General features: G+C 36.7%; 1 long non-coding RNA gene across 2 annotated transcripts in view; it reads left to right on the top strand.

Moving 5' to 3' along the window:
- LOC141372735 (uncharacterized) overlaps positions 1 to 15,769 on the top strand; it is a 56,114-nt gene that overhangs the window by 19,742 nt on the left and 20,603 nt on the right. The window lies entirely within an intron of this gene.

The following is a 15,769-nucleotide window of genomic DNA, read 5'->3' as shown; positions in this document are numbered from 1 at the left end:
CTAGATTTCAGATCTATGAAGAATAATAAAAACACTAGGTGTATTTTGTTTTTAAAAATACATATTTGTTTTCCATACAAAAGGATAAAAAACATCTCCACTATGGCTGCAATATTTCTGAAAACATTATATCTCTACCAGTCAGTAAATAATAAGTGCTAAATGAGTGGTATGGAAAGTAATTCTTGTGGAAGTTTAGAAGAAGGAAAGATTGCTTCCAGATGAAATGCTCAGGGAATGCTGTACAAGAGAGGCAGAATTTGAGCTGCACTTTGAAAAATGGGCAGGATTTGGATAAACAGAATAAAGAAGGTTGGGCTGAGAGGCATTATAACAGAAGTAAAGTGTAAAGGCAGAGCTTAATTTTCATTTTTCTCTGCCTTGGGGTTGATGAGAGGAGATAAATATAGATAAAACATGAAGCCAAGAGGGAAATCTCCTTTCTCTCTTTCAATGACGTTTGAACCCCTTCCCACTATCACTATATTCTTCAAAACAAGGCTTCCTGGAAAAATTTTCCTTTCTATTGTGCTCCCTTATAATGATATATTCATATCTGTTGCCTTAAAATAATATATTCCCGTAATTATGATACTATTTCGTATTTGCAATATGGAGATAAAAGTGCATGTGTGTGCATGTGTTTTTTCTTTATAACCTGGGTTTCTCTAGTTCATAAAGAAACAAGGAAGCTGTGCTTTTTTCTGTCAGAGTAAGGAGAGAGGTACTTTTCCTACTCAAGCAAAATAATTGAAGTACAGCTTGGCATCAGATTATACCACGTTAAATAAACTTCATGGAAGTTTGGCCACAAGGGGTGGCTATAGGAATATTTGTCACCTCAGAAAACAAAGCTTTACAAAGAGCTTCAACAAAGAGCTCTTTTACCTGTGTCATCTTAACGGGCAAGGGACACACTCTTGTATGCATTGGCTAATGAAAGGTATGTGACAATTTAATCATTAGGAAGGTGTATAATTCACAGAATCTTAATAAAGAAAATGAAATTAGGAACAGATGTCTGCTGAAACAACATCGACAACATCAAAATTCCCAAACCTCCTAAATGTATATCTAAGCTGAAAACAAATGATTTGGGATTTTCTGCTGTTTAGGATTATCTGCACCAGTGAGCCCCTCTGTTCTGCTTATAACAGAGTGTTGACTTAGTTTGTCTGCTAGGAGGCTACCCCAGCTGCAAGGATATGTAGTAATTACATTAGATTTGGGTTATCTGTCAATGTAAAACCCTGAATCAGTTATGTATACAAATAAAAGTATTTTATTTCCTATTTTAGTTGGTCAAAGTTGCTTTGAAATGTACTCAAGGTGAATTTTGGGTTAATATATGAAAAGAATGCTTTGGCAAACACCAGATTGGTGAAAATTAGCTGGATTTCATATTCTCTAAATAACATAGCTTCATCTGTTAATGCACACCAGTTCAATCTACAATATTTATTACACTCTTTTTTTGAGCAAAATCCTGTGATTGCATCACCTGAGGAGTTATTTAGATGTGATTAAAGCCTAGAATTTCAGCTGGACAAGCCCACAGCATTTGTGGCTCCACTTTGCACCTTAAAACTTGCATTTGCACCTGCAAAAGGCTGAAATGAATCACAAGTCAGCACATGTGTGTTCCATTATTCATTTTTTATGAGCAGATGTGGGTGATGTGGGCAAAGAGCTAGATGCATCTTTAATTGAGAAAACCTGTGGAAAAGTTATCCCTAAATCTCTCCTAGGAATTGATTTAGAACACGACACACCATGATTTGGAAACTACGAGTCAGACCCAAATGTTGACCAGACAACCTAAACTTGAACATAGGCTGTCAGAAATGAATATTAAGGACATTAATCCTCAGATTTTCTTCCTTTCCCAAAATTTCTCTTTGAATAATGCTGTGTCCATTATGTTTTTTTTGTTTGTTTGGTTTTAGTGTTCACCTTAAAATAATATAAGCCATCAGGATTAAGACATAAAACCAGTGGCATTCATCTGTAGAAAAATAAATTTGGTCCCAAACTTGTATTTCCATGTTTCATTCACACAGAAAGAGTCTTAGAATTGTGTAATTTAAAGATGTTTGGTTTCATTTTTGCTAAATTAACACATCTGACTATTTATTCTGTAGTAGATACTTCCCTCGTTGTTAGGGATGAGGAGTGGAGGTAAAAGTGAATGAGACACAGATCCTAACATCAGAAAAGTATATTTCAAAAAGCACAGTTTATAAAGCTTGGCTATTCTAGAGCTTATAATAATGATGTAGCTCCTGGTCAGGTCAAACCAAATTGTATATGCCATATCAGATGAATTGTTCTACAAAACCAATGCTATGCCTATATAACCAGGGGAAGTGTTAGGTATTAGGAAGACAATGAGGAATAAGACCTTAAGAAATTTATAATACATCAAAGGAGAATAGAGTGATTCACGCTAGGATAAAGAATGCAAGGGAGTGGGGCGCTTGGGTGGGGGCTCAGTCGTTAAGCATCTGTGTTCGGCTCAGTTCATGGTCCCAGGGTCCTGGGATCGAGCCCCGCATCGGGCTCCCTGCTCTACGGGCAGCCTGCTTCTCCCTCTCCCACTCCCCCTGCTTGTATTCTGCCTCTCGCGCTCTCTCTCTGTCAAATAAATAAATAAAATCTAAAAAAAAAAAAAAAAGAATGCAAGGGAGTGATAGAAACCATTAGGAAAAGCACTTACCTCAGCCCTGGGGAACTGGAGACAGAAAATGACATCCACAGTTAGAAGTAAAAGATGAGTTGGTGTTAAGCAGGTTGGAGAAGGCATGGAAAGAAGATCTAGTTAGAGAGAGGGGCACATGAAAGATACAAAGATGGAAAAACATGGTCACTTGGAGGAGCAGTAAGGAGACTTGCCATGCCAAACACAGAAAGGAAAATATTAAGGAAAATGAAATTGGAGTGATCACAGTTATAGATATTTACCTAGTACTATGTGCCATACTGTAGTCAAAGAACATTAGAGAATTCATCTCATTTAGTCTTCACCATAATCATGTGAACAGAGATTCCTATTTTAAAAATGAGAATCCTGGTGCTTAGAGAAATTAATTACTTGTCTAAGATCCCTGGATATTAGATGACAGAATTCAAACCTAGGCTTTAAGCTCCATGTTTGTAACCACTGCACTGTGTGACTTCTGATGATCAAGCTGAGACAAGTTGAGGGGTTTGTACTTTTATACAGCATTTGGTAACCATTGAAGACTTTTAGGTCTTGAATTTTAGCAAAGTTAAATGAAAGAAAGAATGAATGAATGTAAAGTATTAGAGGGGAATGATTCTGTAATTAGGAAGAACATGTAGGAAGCTATTTTAGTGTTCCAGAGAAAGATAGGAGTATAACTAAGATAGTGGCAGAGAGATTGAGAAAATTGGGAGTTTTTAAATGATATTAAGGAGGCAAGAGTCAGTATTAGCAGGACTCATTGAGGGAAGTGTTTGGGGGAATAAGTTAAGAGTGGTTGGGTTCTCGGCTTCCCGTTTAGACATTTTGATAAGTTACTGCATTTTGATAAGTTAAATACTTTTGGGGGCTTTTCATTTGCTTGCTCTCTCCACACACATCCTCCACCACAGAGTTGGGAATAGGTAGTTTTCTCTGGGTTTTTATAGCACCCTGAGGGCACAATTCTCCATGCTAGTTACCATACTGCATGGCCTTTCCCACTTGACTCAGATTCATTGAAGTCATCTTTTACATTCAGTATCTCCAGAAGCTGTCAGAGATTTGCTTAAATATTTGTTGAATGAGTACAATGACACATGTAAGTGGTAGAAAAACAGTAGGGGCTCAGGAGATAGTAAGATCTATCTCATAAATGCTACCTTAGGGAAAAAGGGAAGGAATTGGAAGTATGGGAGCTATTTTTATCTAATTTTTCTCATAAAACATGGGATTTAGGGAGAGAAGGTAGAATATAGGAAAAGAAGACTGGCTACAGATATTGTGTTGAGGAATAGAATTTGCCCATTTGCCCCTTTGGACAATGGGTTAAAATATTACAAGATTGGATTTTTTCCAGGACGAACTGCAATTTGCATATTTATCTAGAGGTTATTCATTTGATTTATCAAGACCTCTTTAATATGAAAATTCAGTGGTCAGAGGGGGGAAAATCTATAAAAAATATTTTTATGGAAAACACTGAGAATGACATAAGACGATAAAAATGGAGAAAGTAACAAGGATGAGATCATTATAACTGGGGCCTAGAACAGTCAGACGGGACACAGTATGGGAACACAAAGCATGGAGAAGAGACCAGGTGAGATTTTGTTGGATGCTATGGTAGAACACAAGGAATACCTTATAGGAGTCATTGTGAGTTTGATGATGCAAGACTCATATTGTCTCCTTCCATTAGGCATATTTGCTGAGCTTAAGACCTCAAGAATTATTTCTACCTGGAATTGAGTCAATATCATTGACCAAATTTTCAGTTTGGAACTCTGTAGTTGGCTGGAGTCTTACTTGACCCCTCCCATCTCTCATCTTTTAATTCTTAATTACCCATTTATATCATCTGACTATATGTCCTCCTACATCCTATTCACCTGACTGTACATTTCTGTAAGTGCCTTTCTGGGTGGAGAGAAATTTCTTAGTGATTGTATGTCACTTCTTTCTCTCTCTCTAACACTTCACATGGAGTCTTGTATATAAAAAGCATTCGAAAAATATTAAGTATACAATAGAAAAATGCGATATAATAATTTTATAGTCCTCTGTGAGGAGGATGGATCCAGAAAACAAATTTTACTTTCTCTCCTTTTGTCAACCTGAAGGCTGTATAAATGATGAGTGCGGGATGCAATATATGAGAGAAGATAAATTGATTCACACTTGAAAAAAGGAAAGACATAAAAGAACCAAGGTGAAAGTGGAGCATGTTGCGAGAAGGGGGGTGCAAGGCTGCAGGGGGGGTGTCTCTAAAAGACAGAGATGCTGGGTGCTAAGGACTTAACTTGGAAGGAAAACAGGAATCTTCGGGTGCCTGGGTGGCTTATTAGTTAAGCCTCGGCCTTCGGCTTGGGTCAGGATCCCAGAGTCCTGGGATCGAGCCCCGCGTCGGGCTCCCCGCTCAGTGGGAAGCCTTCTTCTCCCTTTCCCACTACCCTTGCTTGTGTTCCCTCTTTCATTATCTCTGTCTGTCAAATAAATAAATAAAATCTTAAAAAAAAAAGAAAACAGGAATCTTGAAGTGAAGGTTTATGCTGAGTTATGGAAAGCCCTTCTATTAATTCCTTTATTGATCCTTAATAAAACACTTATTCCTGAGAAGAATATAGCTGAGATTTGTTGGAATGATGGTGAATGAAGAGAATGGCTGAGTCCTGCTCATGGAATCAAGAACAAAATCTTCCCATGGGGTGCAGCTGTAGTAGTTTGAAAGGGAGGGAAGGAGGTAGATCTAGAGATAGAAACAGATCTGCAGGGAGAAAGGCCAAAGAACTGTGTGTAGTCCCTCTCTGCTTTTAAACAGAAAGTCCACTGTGGATGAAAATAAAAGGGAATAAAAAAGGGGTTTTGTCACCATGGCAAAACACCGGTGTAGCCAGACAAGAAGAAAAAGTAGGAGTAACGGAGATGCAATCTCAAGCCATCACCTGGGCAGGCCAGATGTGCAGTGGAGACAGCTCCATAGCTCTGGTTCTATCTTTTAAGCTCAATGAGAATCAATGTACTGAAAACGTAAAATTTGAGATACATAGCAGATGTTCGAGAATATTTATTTCTTTTTCTGAAACTTCAACTCTTCAGATAGCTTCTAAAATTTCTATTCATGTTTAAACAATAAGAAAGTAAAGAGAATGATGGGAACTACTATCAACCTAACTTTTTTTTTAGATTTCTCTGATCTTTAATTTTTTAAATTTAATTTTATTTACATTCAGTTAATTAACACATAGTGTATTATTTGTTTCAGAGGTAGAGGTCAGTGATTCATCACTTGTATATAACACCCAGTGCTCATTACAACCTGCACCCTCCTTAATGCCCATCACCCCATTACCACATCCCCACACCCCCCTCCAGCAACCCTCAGTTTGTTTCTTAATCCTCCCTCTCTGATTCCATCTTATTTTATTTCCCTCCCTTCCTCTATGCTACTCTGTTTTGTTTCTTAAATTGCACATATGAGTGCTATCATATTACATGAATGATAATTGTCTTTCCCTGATTGACTTATTTTGCTTAGCATAATACCCTCTAGTTCCATCCATGTTGTTGCAAATGGCAAGATTTCATTTTTTTAATGGCTGAGTAATATTCCATTGTACATATACATACATACATACATATATATATATATATATATATATAGCCTGAAAACAATAGAACACTCATGAAAGAAATTGAAGAAGACACAAAGAAATGGAAAAATATCCCATGCTCATGGATTGGAAGAACAAATATTGTTAAAATGTCTATGCTTCCCAGAGCAATCTATACCTTCAATGTAATCCCTATCAAAATACCATCAACATTTTTCACAGAGCTGGAACAAATAATCCTAAAATTTGTATGGAACCAGAAAAAAACCCAGATGGCCAAAGGAAAGTTGAAAAAGAAAACTAAAGCTGATGGCATCACAATGCCTGACTTCAAGAATTAGATATATTACAAAACTGTGATCATCAAGACAGTATGGTACTGGCACAAAAACAAACACATAGATCAATGGAACAGAACGGAGAACCCAGAAATGGACCCTCAACTCTGTGGTCAACTAGTCTTTGATAAAGCAGGAAAGAATATCCGAAGGAAAAAAAAAGTCTCTTCAACATAGGGTGTTGGGAAAATTGGACAGCCACACCCAGAAGAATGAACCTGGACCATTTCCTTACACCATACACAAAAATAAACTCAAAATGGATGAAAGACCTAAATGTGAGACAGGAATCCATGAAAATCCTAGGAAGAACACAGGCAGCAACCTCTTTGAACTTGGCTGCAGTAAATGCTGGCTAGACACATCTCCAAAGGCAAGGGAAGCAATGGCAAAAATGAGCTATTGGGACTTCATCAACCGAACTTTTAAAACAAGGGAAAATTGGGGGTGCCTGGGTCGCATAATCGTTTAAGCATCAGACTCTTGGTTTCGGCTCAGGTCGTGATCTCGGGGTGGTGAGATCAAGCCCCATGTTGGGTTCTGCCTGGGCATGGAGTCTGCTTAAGACTCTCTCTCCCTCTTCCTCTGCTCTTCTGCCCTCCCTTCTCAAATAAATAAGTAAAATCTTTAGGAAAAATAAAACAAGGGAAAATTATGTGTTTTTTTTTGGAAAATTGTCTTTACTATGAGTATAATGGGGACCTTGTGAGAAGGGCGATGTCACCTTGAAGTTTCCAATTGATGATGAATGGAAATGTTGGTCATAATCAGACATGGGCCAGAAATTTTATAAAAGGTAGGTTCTAATACTTCAGAGAGATGTAGTTCCCAGCCAACATAAGCCTGGGATCTGGTCATGGTACTAGCTCATGATGGTGATGATGATAATCCTATAGCTCTACAGCATTGTCTTTAACTAAAGCCTCTGCCACTTCTGACTTGTCTCTTCGCTCCCCTTGTGGTAGAATTTGGTTCCAGTTCCTTCTAACGTATTTCAGTAACACTGTAACAGTGTGGCTACAATGTAAGAAACACACAAGATATAGTTTTGTTACTGTCATCTTTGCCATCACCGAAGATCACCTTTGCTGAAAGGCCCTGGCACTAGCAGCCTTTTGGCCGACCACAAGGAGGTAGCCGTCGTAGAGACTGGGGTGCAATCACAAGGCCAGGACAGTTTAAGGGTTCTTTTATCTATCTCCCCTAGGACTAACAGGATTAGAAACTAGGTTGGACTTTGTAGAGCTCATCCCATCTACACTGTTCCTTCCAGGAAACTGCTTCATTCCTGTTTCCAGACAGCTGGAGTTGTGTAAGATGATTTGACTTAAGTTATATCATCTCTAAGCTTCCACCATAACAGATTTGATCCCACTCCTTGACCCTCTAAAGGGAGGAGGAGTTAAGAAGCCTGGGAGCCTCCAAAAATGACTCTCAGAGTCCACATTTGCAACTGATTCAAATGAAAAAGAAAACGGAAAAGATAATATATAGGGATAGTTATAGCTGCCTAGATAGCAATTTAGTAAGACGTAATTTTTGAGAAGTTGGCTAAAAAGGCGGACTGGATAGAATTTAGCTAAGGCTCTACATTAGAGTGACACTGAACAATAAAGGACGCGCCATGGATGCTTAGATCTGCAATAAGAAAAAATGTAGAGACAACAGAAAGGCTTTTTCCTTTTCTTTTGTTTTTGTTGTTTTGTTCAAATCTTGAGAAAGATTAAGGCATGACTATGCAGTGACGACAAAGGTATAATGTAAAGAGGTGAGGAAAACAGTTCTATGCTCAACCACTTCCATTTCTTTTTTGTGCCAAAGGGGATAAGTTTTAGATGAGAAAGTTTGATATGAAATTATGAAACTGATATGAAATTATGGTTGAATGAAAAAGCTGTAAGAGATGATGTAGCAGTTCTTCTGACTCAGAATAATTGGAGCTCAGCTACTATAAGAACTTGCATATGCACTTGAAATTTTCCTTGGTGATCTCTAAGGAATCAGTGGAATGAAAAAGAAATACAGGAGGACAAGAGACAGGCACCTACCGTCCCCACTTTCATTGAGTGAAAGCTGGAAGCTGCAAAATAAAACCAGTAAACATGGCTTCAGTACTGGGTAAAATTCTAGAATGGTTTATCATATAAGTAATTTGCATGAATATTTAAGGTTTAGAACAATGTTAGCCTGACTTCATCATATGTTATATTCTAGGTTAGCCTCAACATTTTGATAAATTAGATAGGTGAGATTCAAGAAATATACAGTCTTAGGATGTTCGCAAGAATAATTCCATTATATCCTTTGCAAGAAAATGGCAGAATTGAGCACTCTATGATAGAAAACAACATATGATAATTTGAACTCTTTTGAAAAATGTATATAGAATGGACTGGGTCTCAAGTGTCTTGAGGGCAGTATCTCTTACTTTATCTTGATATATCAGCATGCGGCACATAGTAGATACTAAAAAAATGTTAATATCTGACCGAGAGGGGCGCCTGGGTGGCTCAGTCGTTAAGCGGCTGCCTTCGTTTGGCTCAGGTCATGATCCCAGGGTCCTGGGATCCAGCCCCGCACTGGGCTCCATGTTCAGCGGGAAGCCTTCTTCTCCCTCTCCCACTACCCCTGCTTGTGTTCCTCTCTCACTGTCTCTCTGTGATAAATAAATAAAATCTTAAAAAAAAAAAACTGACTGAGTGAACGAATGGATATTGAATAGAGCCATTCAAGATTAGTTGGTTATCTTGTTGCTGTGGCTAGGATGCACAAACAATGAATCATGGAATACTACATCAAAAACTAATGATGTAATGTATGGTGATTAACATAACAATAAAAATTAAAAAAAAGAATTGTTGGTTATCTAAGTACTTTTGAGTAGGAACTGTGCTAAAAGAAACGTTGCAAGGTGGCTTCTGTTAAGGTTCCACATACACTTCTGGACTAAATACTTACTGGTAGTGGTAAGGTTGCCTTTGAAATCTAATTTTAATTTAGAAACACATTCATGATTATCAAATTAGATTGATACATTTGTGTCAACATTGTAGGTAATTATATCTATAAGGCACAGAAAATAGAAGCTCAATAACTGATATGCTCTTTAAAATTTTTTTTATTGTGTCCAGATCTTTTGCAGAATTATCTTACATCATAAAAAGTTTAAAGTATTAGAGGCATTGTAGAATTGCAGTTATTTTCTGTATGTGATATGGTGGTTAAGTTCAGGTTGTATATTTAATGAGCTCAAAATACTTTAACTTAATATATCTAGTTTCATTTTGCAATGAGCAAGGAATCTTTGACCCTACAATGAATGGATCAGAGTTGGCAAGAATTGTGCATGGTAGTTTTGTGATGCAGATTTCAGCTAATGGACCATGTAATTAAGATGACCAATTGCTAATGCAATTGGAGAAATTCCAAGAACTCTGATATGAAGCCTACCAATTACAGTGCATTTCCCACTACTATCCAAAGGGATTAATAATTCTTTTCATTGCCTTTATTGAAATTCTTCAACAAATTTAAGAATATCTCAATTCATAATGGAAGAAATAGTATTATATCTACTTGCACAGTAAAGTACAGGAAATGAGAGAGGCATAGCTCATCTCTAAGTATCTATAATAGTTCTATCTGGTACTTTTTAATGTAATAGTACCTTCATAATTATATTTTATCTCACTGGTATTGAGTATATATAAATGAATCCATGATATATTGATCTTTTTGTCAAGGATTAATAAATAATCCACATAGAGGTGAAAGGCAAGGGGTAACATACATAGATGAGTCAATTTTTTTTAGATATACAGTGTCAGTAAGTAAAGAAGTTTCCTCATAATTAGAGCATTTTCTTCCTCTTTATTTTTACTGCTAGATTTTCCCTAGGTTTTCAATAAATGTTTATGGAACAAGATTGAATCATCAATAATACAGTCATAGTAAAATTTTATTTTGAAAGGCATAGTTCCAGTATTGACCTAACATATGTGATTTAAATCTCCTGTGCTAAGCATTGTATATGATATTTAATTTTGAGTAAATGTATGTTAATTGAAAGAATGCATAAATAACCCTGCTACTCTTCAATTAGCTCTAATTGGAAGTTATTTATTTTGGCAACAGTGTATTACTCTAAAAGAATGTTGAAGCACATGTAGAAGAATGTCAACATTGATAATATATGGGTGGTCAGAAAGTGGCTATTTGTTTTATATTATTCTCAATTTTCTATATGTTTAGAGTATTTAGAAATTAAAAATATATTTAGTATGTCTTATTTTTGTTTTTTTCTTCAATCTGAACAGTTTTATAACATTTGTTAAATAATATTTTTATATTCATATAGAGGTGGAAATATAGCTGTGTTTAAAAACACAGTTTTTTTCTTTCAAGCTTTCCTTCTGAAAAACACATAGACATAAACTAAACTAAACTAAATAATTTTTTAAATTCATAGCTCAGTTCTCAAGAAAATAAAGGGAATCTTCAAGTATCTTCTCTTTCCCTAACAACACAGAAGGATTTAAAAATTGAAAAATTGCAAGTCAATATAAAATTTGAGGCATAGGGAGGGAAAACACGATGATACCAGTAACCTGGAATTTTAGGGGATAATAGCTAAATGGGGATCAAGGTATTAGGTTTAGGCCTAGTGGGAGAAGTCAGGAGAATTTTCATAAAATCTTGCTTTTCCAAAAGGATATACTATCAGCGAAAGGGTAGGTTGGAAAGATTCATTGGTCAGAAATGGAAACAGATATGAACCTCTATTTTGGCCACAGCTAAGAGCGGGGGGAAAGCTCTTCAGAATGTGTGCCACAGGCTTGCCTCACATGGTTCTAGGATTCTACTTTATCCTAGCTGGGTGGCCGGGGAAACTGGAACTGGAGAGATTAAATTATAGTACTCCCAGTTTGTTGAGATGTTTTGTCTGTAGCAGAAGCCTATAAAAGTCCTCTCTGGAGGGATTCTTCCACAGCCTAAATTCAATCTGATATAAACATACAACAACAACAACAACAAAAATCAAATATGTGCAGGAGAAAACAAAAACCAACACATTTAAACCCTGAGGACATTAGGTATTGAAATCATTGCTTATAGAATATTAGATAAGGAAAGAAAGAATATATATTTAAAAAAAATTACCAAAGTATAAAAGGATATAAAAAATAACCAAGTAGAGTTGAAAAGGAGTGAATTGGTAATTTGTATTAGTCAGGATAAGCTATGCTGTGGCAGAGCAAACAACCCTGACAATGTTCCTTTTTCTCCCTTAAAACAGGCCGAGGATCAGGTGACTCTATGTTAACTATCCTCTATGCAGCAACTTAGATATATATCAAGGCTGCTTGGAAGTCATGGCTCTGTCATCTCAACATAAGGCCCTCTTTTTGGCTAAAGCTAAGGGATGGTTGAAAAGTAGCAAACAAGCTCATCTGAGATTCTTCTTGGAAGTTACTAATACCATGTCTCCCCACAACCCACTAGGCAGCATCATTCTCAAAAGGGCTGAGAACTGTGTAGGAACAAAGAGAATACTTCTCTACATTTCTAGAATGGAAAAATAATTTATTCATTCATTTATATATATATTTTAAAGATTTTATTTATTTATTTGACAGAGAGTTAGTGAGAGCAGGAACACAAACAGGGGAAGTGGGAGAGGGAGAAGCAGGCTTCCCGCTGAGCAGGGAGCCTGATGCGGGGCTCGATTCCAGGACCCTGGGATCATGACCTGAGCCGAAGGCAGATGCTTAATGACAGCCATCCAGGTGCCCTGGAAAAATAATTTAAATTAGAACCTCAATTTATGGGGGTGCCTGGGTGTCTCAGTTGGTTAAGTGTCCTGCTCTTGGTTTTGGCTCAGGTCATGATCTCAAGGTGAGATAGTTTCATGTCAGGCTCTGCGCGCAGGGGAGTCTGCTTGAGGATTCTTTCCCTCTGCCCCTCCCTTCACTCACATGCTGGGATGTTTTCTCTGGAATAAATAAATAAATCTTAAACTAAAAAAAACCCCTCAATTTATGGGTTAATCTAGACTATAGCAGAAAAGGTAAGTCATAAACTAGAAGATAGATAATAAATTGTTGATCATAAATTACTATGTATAAATTAATAATAAAATGCAGCACAGAGATGCTAGGATATAGAAATCTTGAAAGACAGCTTAAGTGGCATAGAAGAAGAGAACAGGAAGAGCTAACATGTGTCAAATTGGAATTCTAAAAGGAGACTATGGGGGAAAACAATGACGATTTTTTTTTAAAGATTTTGTTTATTTATTTGACAGAGAGAGACACAGCGAGAGAGGGAACACAAGCAGGGGGAGTGGGAGAGGGAGAAGCAGGCTTCCCGCTGAGCAGGTATCCCGCTGCGGGGCTCGATCCCAGGACCCCGGGATCATGACCTGAGCCGAAGGCAGACGCTAAACGACTGAGCCACCCAGGTGCCACCACAATGACGATTTCTTAAGAGAATTTATGAAAATTGCAAATTCAGAATCAAAAACCATCACATGAGCTACACAGGATGAATACATAGAAAATCATATTTAGTCACAACAACATGAAACCACACAACAACATGAAACCACACAACAACATAAAACCACACAACAACAAAGACAAGGACTCATTATAACAGTCACCAGAGATAAAAGAAATATCCTCTACAAAGGACGATTTAGGCTGAAATTGAACTTTGTAAAATTAAAAGCCAGTAGAAAAAATAACTCTTAGTTATAGAAAGGCATATTTGTCAGGATTCTCCAGAGAAATAGAACTAATATGATAGCATTGGTTCTTTGTATGTGGAGATTTATTATTCAAAATGTCTCACACAGTAATACAGGCTGAGAAGTTCCATGGTCTGCTGTCTGCAAGCTGGAGACCAAGGAAAGCCAGTGGTATAATTCAGTCCTGACTTGATCTGAGAATCGGAGGGACTGATGGTCTAAGTCCCCATCTGAATCCAGAGCCCAATAACCAGGAACACCTACGTCCAAGGGCAGGAGAAGATGGATCTCCCAGTTCAAGCAAAGTAAATTCACCTCCATATTTTTGGTCTATTTAGGCTCTCACTGGATTGGATTATGCCTGCCCATGTTGGTCATGGTAATCTTTCTTCAGTCTACTGTTTCAAATGTTACTGTCTTTTGGAAACACCTTCACAGACACACCCAGAAATAATGTTTTCTCTAGGCATCTCTTAGTCCAATAAAGTTGAGAAATAAAATTAACTATCACAGGAGTTAACGTCCATGAAGAATTGTGCACTTACTGCAACAAGCTTTCCAAAAGAAGATCAAAGATATTTTCAAATAAATAAATTGCTAGGACAGCTTACCTAACCTTACCAAGGTAACAACAACAATAACAACAACAATAACAAACCCAAAACCAACTAATTTATGCAATGGAAAAACAAAATGGGATAGAAATAAAACACTGGGAAAAAATAGCACATATACCAATAAACACAGGGAATTTTAAGCATATGACATGTGAACCAGGAAATATAAGAAAAAATTCTCAACCTCATTAATAACCAGGGAAACACATATTAAAACTAGAGTGAAATGCTATTTCATCCCTAACCATTTGGCAAAAATTAAGAAGTCTAATAAAACCAAGTATCGGTGCAATAATGTCAAGTCTTATACACTTCTGATGAGAATTTGTTTCTGTAAAACTACTGCTGGGAAACAATTTAGCATTGTTTAGTAACGTTGAAAATATGAAATTCATTTATTAGGTATAATCTTGAGAGAAATTCTTGCATATGTATGCCAGAAGAAATGGATGAATGCATCTGTATTGGTAATGGTAAAAAAAAAAACCTGGAAACAATCTAAATATCCAAAAATCCATTGACAGAAGAATGCATAAAATTATATATATACATATATATATGAATTTATATACATATACACAGATAATGGTATGCTATGCAGCATTGAAAATGAATGATTTATATAAAGTCCAATAATATAAAATTAAACACTATTTGTTTACAGATATATGTGTGTGTACTAAAATCACAATGGTAGGAAACAGTAAGTGTGAATAGTAATGAGTGGGAGAAAGGATATGCTGAGAAGTATGCAGAAGGCTTCAACAATACTAATAATGGTGTATTTCCTTTTTTTTTTTTTAAAGATTTTATTTATTTGACAGAGAGAGACACAGCGAGAGAGGGAACAAAAGCAGGGGGAGTGGGAGAGGGAGAAGCAGGCTTCCCTCGGAGCAGGGAGCCCGATGTGGGGCTCAATCCCAAAACCCTGGGATCATGACTTGAGCTGAAGGCAGACGCTTAACGACGGAGCCACCCAGGTGACCCATAATGGTGTATTTCTTAAGCAAAGTGATAAATTGCTATTTTTTCATATTATATGTTCAAAAAAAGTCCTTTTCATATATAAAATACTTATATTCAAAGAAAAGTAAAAATTGCAGACGGTGAGTGTCTGCCCTCCTATGCAGAAGTTCACAAAAAATAATGTAAAATTTTAACATTGATAAATACTATTAAGAGAGATACACGGTGCTATTATTTAAAATGGGGACATGTGATTTTTGAAAACATAAAGAAACACAGAGGAAATCACCTATGCAGGGAAGACTTGGGGATTTTCTCTTACTCCAAAGATCAGTCCTTTTTATTTGCTGTTTTATCCTGCCCTCGCAACTTCTCTGATTTTTAAAATACTTTTTTTGAGACTCAGGTAAATTCCATATTTATCATAATGCTTAAGATAAAATAAGGATTTTGCATTTCCCAACGATTCATTCCAAACTTCCCTACAGCTTCTATCCTTATCAGCAGGGAAACTTTTCTACTATTCTTGGAGAAGTTTTGGGGCATAAATATCTCCCAATACTCAATTAAATATAGAGTAAGTTGTTTATATTTGCATCCATCAATATCCTATATTTTAGACTTAAGGTAAGAAGCAAAACAAAATAAAAAACTAACTTCTCTTTTGAGATTTGGCTGCTGTGATAGATCATACTGAGGTACCCAGATAATGGTCTTCTATCCATGCCCTTTGCAACATGATTTTGCAGCTTCTCCCAACTAGCAGAAATCTCTCTCTCCACTTT

Source organism: Callorhinus ursinus, unplaced genomic scaffold (genome assembly GCF_003265705.2).
Source record: "Callorhinus ursinus isolate GAN/ISIS: 27379988/994484 unplaced genomic scaffold, GSC_fseal_2.0 scaffold5, whole genome shotgun sequence".
Classification (NCBI taxonomy): Eukaryota; Metazoa; Chordata; class Mammalia; order Carnivora; family Otariidae; genus Callorhinus; species Callorhinus ursinus.
This window is presented reverse-complemented; position numbering and strand designations above follow the sequence as displayed.